The 7,409-nt window shown below is 41.2% G+C and overlaps 1 protein-coding gene and 1 pseudogene across 9 annotated transcripts in view; one reads left to right on the top strand and one right to left on the bottom strand.

Annotated features, from left to right (window-relative positions):
* ADAM10 (ADAM metallopeptidase domain 10) overlaps positions 1-7,409 on the top strand; it is a 158,297-nt gene that overhangs the window by 51,737 nt on the left and 99,151 nt on the right. The window lies entirely within an intron of this gene.
* LOC111820227 (AMSH-like protease pseudogene) lies at positions 3,547-5,082 on the bottom strand (annotated as a pseudogene).

The raw sequence follows: 7,409 nt of genomic DNA, 5'->3' as shown, positions 1-7,409 counted from the left end.
CGTGTTGTTTGTGTACCACGGAGTGTCCGTTCTCCGTGTTGTTTGTGTACCACGGAGTGTCCGTTCTCCGTGTTGTTTGTGTACCACGGAGTGTCTGTTCTCCGTGTTGTCACCTTAGATCCTAATCCTTTTCTGATGCCGAGTCAAGTTCTACCCCGCTGAAGCTTTCCCCTTTCCTCTGATCTTCGAAATTGTCTGCACCACTGACATTTGATTTGTGCCCTCTTCCTTTTCGTGTGTATGTTTCACGTATTTATTTTTCTAGAACTGTGTTTTTTGTTCCTCACAGGCAGGTACCCTGGCTGCTATTTAGTCTTGTCCATTGTTACCCATATTTAGTATGGATGCTTAAAAAAGGTTTTAATGAATGAAAATTCAGATAATCAGAAGATGTTCTGAAACTTCAAGTTTCAGAATTTTATACATGAAAATACAATTTAGTCTCTAAACAGTAAAAATAATAAAGCAAGCTGTCTCAGTGAAAACAAATAGCTCTTTTTTAAATTATAAACTAAATCAATCACTAAGGGCACACTAAGAGACTAATTGTATTTTTCTTATTATAAAAGTAATAAATAACAAGTAATAAAAGTACTGATCATTGTAGAAGAAAAGTACTTTGGAGTTACACAATCTCCTACTTCATTTTGAGAGAGGAAAAAGATTCAGGGTCTGTTTTAGTGACAATTCATGTGAATTTTTATGACCCTTAACTTCACATATTTTTAAATTACCCATTCTTTATTAGTACCATGAAATAATACTCAATCATTAGCCTTCCTAAGTTTTTAGTGACCATCTCAAAATAAATTTAATGCTCCTATTTAATCCCTGGAGCCCTGGTGGCGTAGTGGTTAAGAGCTTGGCTGCTAACCAAAAGGTCGGCAGTTCATATCCACCAGCCTCTCCTTGGAAACCCTATGGGGCAGTTCTGCTCTGTCCTGTAGGGTCGCTGTGGGTCAGAACCGATTTGATGGCAACACGTATTTAATCCTAAGTATTGTTTGGTTGCTAGAAGGAAAATGTGAGAGTTTAGCTGCCTTTTGTTTGGATACCACATTCCTGTTACATCATTTAATTTTTATTTGGTCTGTTGCGTAATTCAGGGCATGTGATAAAACCACATCCTTAGCTCTTATAGTTTGTGTGTGTGTGAGAGCGAGCGAGAGAGAGCGAGCGAGTGAGCGCCGTTATTTAGTCATCCAACAAATATTTATTGACTGCCAGCTAAAAGTTACCTAGTTGGGACTATGGATGATACCAAAACCCCAAACCTGTTGTCATCGAGTCGATCCTGACTCATAGCATCCCTGGAGGATGTAGTAGAACTGCCACATAGGGTTTCCAAGGGGCGACTGGTAGATTTGAACTGCTGACCCTTTGATTAGCAGCTGAGCTCTTAACTGCTGCGCCACCAGGGATCCATGATGATAGAAATACTAATTAAACGTAGCTCCAGTAGGAACATTAAGGTGTGTATAAGACATTGTAATATTGTGATGTGGTACTTGAAGGAGGGAGAACTTAGTTCTGGCTGAGGCTCTCAGCAAAGGACCCAGAACTAGGAAATCTCACGTTGTATATAAGTGGTCATGCAAAGTCTTTTAACAGAAATCTGTGTAACTAATAATATCAGTACACTATATTTTCTGGAATATATCCAATTTCAGATACTTTGTTGTCTCAATTATTATATTTGTATGTTCAGACTGTCAGAATTTGTGCCTTACAATATAGTTATTATAACTACCTACCTAACATACCTTAGTTAAAAATGTGATGGTCTTATTTCTCCTTTTCCTCAAAATAGGCCTACAGAATGACTTGTGTAGTATAATTATCGACTTCATGCTAAGTTTCTCCTCCCCGTTCACCATATAAAAAATTGTAGTTTGGTGCAGTACAACCCCTCCTAAGCATGATTTGCATCTATATATAAATTATTGATTATTTGGTTAGTAATAGTTTGTAATACAGATTACAAATTTGCACTACTAATAAGCAAAGTCATTATGATAAAGCAACAGTGTGTTGATTGGCAGACCAAGCTTTACTATGAATATAGTCTTGGGACAGCTTTTGGCTACAGTTAACTGTAGCCCAGGCCATAAAATATGTATTGACCTTGTGCATTGTGGCTAGACTTGTTAATCCATTTTTTTATCCTTTTGAAGTTATCAAGTAGAGTTTTTTCTCATTTTGCCCTTTTATTTAGTGGGGCTTAGCCCACCAGAATATCAGTATACTTGAATAAATTAAGGATACATTAAATACTGTGCAGTTAACTCAGAGATACAAAGAGGAATGTATTTGGAAAGGATTCTGCTTAGACTGTTATGGCTTGCGTTTCTGGGTACTAGTGCAGACTGTGTGTGTGTGTATCAAAAAACAAACAAACCCGGTGCGGTCGAGTCAGTTCCGACCCACAGCGACCCTGTAGGACAGAGTAGAACTGCCCCATAGGGTTTCCAAGGAGCGGCTGGTGGATTCAAACTGCTGACCTTTTTTTGGTTAGCACATGTAGCTCTTAATCACTGCACCACCAGGGTTTCCAGGTATTTGTATAAGTATATATAAATATTAAAGTCATTCTTTGTGGTGTTTGTTTTATGCCTCAACACATAAACTTCTTTCAGCCTAAACTTCCTAAATAACAAATGGTGTATCATATTCCAACTTTATAGATGTTCCTATTAAATGAAGAAATGTTTGAATTCTTCAGAACCCAAAGTCAGTTCTTAAGAATTTCATGAAAAACCATTGTTTGAAATAAAGTTGAAAGTTGTTTGAAAATAAAAGTATCATCTGAGTCAGTGTTACAGTTCCTTAGGAAAGATATTTTGAAACAAATTTCAGTAATATTTATTAGAATTTTAAAATATGTTGAAAATAAATACAAGGTTAAAATACATTACTCAGCTTTGCTGAGAAATTGAGAAACAGTTTCCTAGATTTCAGAAATTGCTTCACATAAGTTCTGATAAATGGGGTGCCTGAGGGATATGCCCCCAGAGCATTCCTTCTTCCTCTAAGCTCACTTAGCAATATGCATGTATGTGTGTCAGTTCAAGTTGCATTGAATGAGTGAATGAATGAAGGCGTGAATGCATGAAGCAATATGAAGGGAGTATGACATTTATAAACATGAAGTGCCGACAGATAGATAGCTGCCGGCTCGCGGTGACCTTATGTACAACAGGACAAAACATGGCCTGGTCCTGCGTCATCACGCTCGCTGGCCTGTTTGAGCCGTCCTTGTGGCTCTTGTGCCAGTCCATCCCAGCAAGGGCCTCCCTTCCCCTCGCTGGCCTTCTCCTTCACCAAACATGATGTCCTCCTGTGGTGATTGTTTCCTCCTGATGACGTGTCAGACGCGTTGGACGATGTTTTGTAGTAATCCATAAGGTTTTACTGGCTAATTTTCAGAAGTAGATTGGCAGGCCTTTCTTCCTAGTCTGTCTTAGTCTGGAAGCTCCCCTGAAACCTATCCACCATGGTGACCCTGCTGGCATTTGGAATACTGATGGCATAGCTTTCAGCAACAGGCAAGGCACCACAGTATGACAGACTGACAGATGGGTGGTGGAAAGTACTGCAAAGGGAGACGAATCTACACAGACTGTGTATAACTAATACTTTATTTAGGACTGGCCTTTACCATGGAGCTTAAGAGGAAAAGTAAAGTACCATCTGCTGTGGCATATTTAATTTGATGGGTAATAAAGTACACTACAATATTAAGAAGTAGCTTTTCAGATTAAATATTGTATAGTCAGGAAGATCTTATCCTCTCTTTACTGGTTGTTGAATTTTTTTGTTGTTTGCCGCACAATTGATTATCAGATTGTAGTATTCGGGTTCATTAATAGGTATTGATTTAACACCACTATGACCTCTCTTGAGACAGAGTAACCCCACAAAAAAACTTTAAAATGTGCAAGAGCAATAAATGTCAAATCTTCTGATCTAAAATGTATATCATTTCTGGAAACATCTTAAGAAAATCCATCAATCACATGTCCACGGGTGGGTGTCTGGAGCTGACTGTGCTGATCTTCAGAACATACCACCTCAGATCCAGCACAGTTATTTTTCTGTCTTTTACCAACACATGTTTGCATGTACTGAGTATCCTGGGGTCCTTGGTGTGTGGACGAAAGCCCTTCTTTGTAGAAGCAGGCACCTTAAACGCATGCCAGCACCGTCGAGCCTAAAGATGCCAGTGTCCTTCTGCTTTGGTGAGCAAACAACGGCAGTAGCCTCTGGCAACGTGAGCTGATGGGGACAGTGAGTGTGCAGATTGGTGCTGTGGATGAGCGTGCAGTGTGGGTGACATGTATATGGATCCGTCCCAGAGTGAGAAGATTCTGTTGGTCCTGAACACTGAGTAATTCTACGCTCTCCGCATTGTGTAGTCAGGTAACGCAGACTGCTTTGGCACTAGTACATGGGTAATAGTAAGTGTGTTATGTGTCAGTTTTCCACAGAGCATTCCACACGTTTCTAGTCCTCTTACTCTTTTAGACTTTCCCAGCAGTGGAAGGTGGTGGCAAAGATCTCTTGGCAAGATTATGCACCCCAGTCCTTCAGCCACTAAACTCTGAACAGCACTTGGAGTAGCAGCTGACTTGAAGGCCCTGTTTAGGGAAGGAGAGTGGCTAGCGTTCACTTTTCCCAGGTTGATCCATCCATCTGCTCGGACAACACCGGGGCTTCCTGACTGTGGCTCTGACCTCAAGTTAACTCTTGCTGCTTGAGTGGATCTTTGAAAAACAGAAACCACTCTGGTTCTAGCTGCTGCTGGTGCATCTGAGCAGGCCGCTTCCTTTCTGCCTCTGATGCTCCAGTTTTAAAAGGATTTATATTCAGTTTTGCTTTGCAAATGTTCTAGGTATTCTCTTACCTTTCTTTAAACTATCCTTTTTCACTTCTTTAGGATTTATTTTATCCATTTGGTTTGCATTAGGTATCTGAATAATTGAAGTCTCCTGCTCTTAAACCTTGTCATTGTTTCAGTGTTGTATCTGTGTTTGATTGCTTGCCAATTGTTTACATGATTGCAGGAGGCTGGAAACTTTTTTTTTTTTTGGCCAATAGATACATTTACTTATCTGTGATTATGTGTAGTACATGATGTACTTGTAATCATGTATAATACGTGTAATCGTGTATTCTGTAATCGTGTATGATACATGTAACCACGTATTCTGTAATCATGCCATTATGGCAGAGTCTTGGGTTGGCTTTCACGTGGGAAAAACTCACACTGATGACCTGTTTGTCTCTTACACAGCACAGTTACTTACTTTAGCTCAAGTTTTAGTTTCACATTCACTTTTATTGAGAACTCTTGTAGATTCTTGGGTATGTACTGTGAGATAATCTATCCACCTCAGGACTGTCAGTTAAACCTGGAACTGTGTTTCTGAAACTGTAGAACCCTAGACTTTGTGTAGAAGATGCCTCAGGTACTATCCAGTGGGGTGCACTCCACTTCTACCAACATGTTCTCTGGTATCCTGTTGATTTATTTATTTTTTAAATCTTGGGCTTCTGTAAAATAATTTGGAAAAAAAGCTTTTCTGTTTCAAAAATGTACTAGAGGAAATAGACTAGATATTTGACTCATAGTAATATTTGATGTTAACATTGGCATCTCATCTTAAAAAAAAGTTTGGATGGAGACTCTCCAGCACCTTCATTAAGAGGAAGGTGAACGTCAGGGAGAGAAGAATCTGTAGACACAAGGACCACCCTGGTTACGTGCAGTTTCAGTACCAGAACTAGAACTAGTACTAGAAATCCCCAGCCCAGTGTGTGGGGCCCGCAGGCCTGTCCCATTTAGACATGATGGTGCCTGCTCACGGAGACAGTCCTGGCCTCTGGGACCCCTGGGTCACACCGATAGTGCTCGGGGTTTCCTCCCTGTGTCGTCAAGGTGCTTCATCAGTTGAGGCTTTTTGTCCTGTTGGTGGCTTCAGTTTAAGGGATGTACCCTTTATTTGTTGCCGTTTTCTTCTGAGCATCAGAGCTACACTGTCTTTAGCTAAAGAGCAATCCCATGGGAAAAGGCAACTTCTTTCCACTCTATATTCTGTTTAATCTGTAGAAAGGCACCTTATTTTATATAAAGATGTAGAGGGTACATGTCTTAGGCTGGGTTCTCTAGAGAAGCAAAACCAATAAAGTGTATAAATATATACGTAGAGAGGGATTATGTCAAGGAAACAGCTCATGCGATTGTAGAGACTAGAACGTCCCAAGTCTGTGGATCAGGGTAGAGGCCTCTCCCAAGTCACACAGCTGCAGAAGCTGGCAAGCCCAAGATCAGCAGGTCGGAGAGCAGGGCTTTCACTCATAGGCTGTGCAGATCGACGAATCCCAGGTTCGGCAGATAAGCTGACAGCTCAAGTCCCAAGAACGGGAGGGGAGATGACAGGAAGCAGCCGCAGGATCCAGAGAGAGCAAAAAGCCAGAACGTCTGCTTATATGCAGATGTGGGCCATACCCCCAAGGAGACTCCGTTTCATCTGATTGGCTACTCACAGTATATTCAATCATGGGAGTGATTACATTAAAACACGGAGAATCACGGCCCAGCCAAGTTGACACACAGTCTTAACCATCAAAGTCCACCCCTTGTCAACTTGGCACATGTTACACATCTCCTTAAGCCAGACATAATCTCTGAATAAAGACAATTAGAAAGTCATACTTGCACCTAACGTGATACAACTAACACGTGTGCAATCGAAAACGCATTAGCCTCGTTTACAGCTTATATTTTATAAGTGAAGGAAACAAAAATATTTGATGCACACATACAAAGTAGAAGTACTCATAACAATTACAGTCCCCGTTTCTGCAACTGGTCACGTGGCCGTAACTGGTAGTTAGAACCACCTTCTTCCACCACCCGTTCTGTATTTCCTTTGCCCTCAGCAGGCACCTCGGCTGGTCATGGTTCCTTGCCTGGTGGGGTGACCCAAACCTTCATTCCCGAAGGGTCTGTGTCATTAGTAGTCATGTCAGAATTAGGTTGCTGTAGTTTTCCATTGACTTTAATCACAGGGCAGGGTAGTACTAGGAGATGCCCTTTCCAGACATACTCTTCTTTACCTCCATTATGTAATATCAATTTGATTTCCTCTTGGTAATCAGGATCAATCACACCAGTTAGTATGGTAACTCCCTTCTTTGCCTGTTGAGCCAGAGGCATAAGAAGCCCAAAGTGGCCAGATGGCATTCTTAACTTCCAGTTCAGTGGAATCAGTGATGTGTCTCCAGGTGGGAGCATTCCTCCCTTTGGAACTAAGACCTCTAGGCCTGCAGAGCATAAGGTCGAGGGGACAGGAAGCAAAAATCTTGCAAGTGGGTCACTAGGGGTAATAGTGAGTGGTGCCACTCCC

The sequence above is a fragment of the Trichechus manatus genome, unplaced genomic scaffold (assembly GCF_000243295.1).
Source record: "Trichechus manatus latirostris isolate Lorelei unplaced genomic scaffold, TriManLat1.0 scaffold00030, whole genome shotgun sequence".
Taxonomy (NCBI): domain Eukaryota; kingdom Metazoa; phylum Chordata; class Mammalia; order Sirenia; family Trichechidae; genus Trichechus; species Trichechus manatus.
The sequence above is the reverse complement of the archived record's forward strand: the minus strand, read 5'-3'. Positions and strand labels throughout refer to the sequence as shown.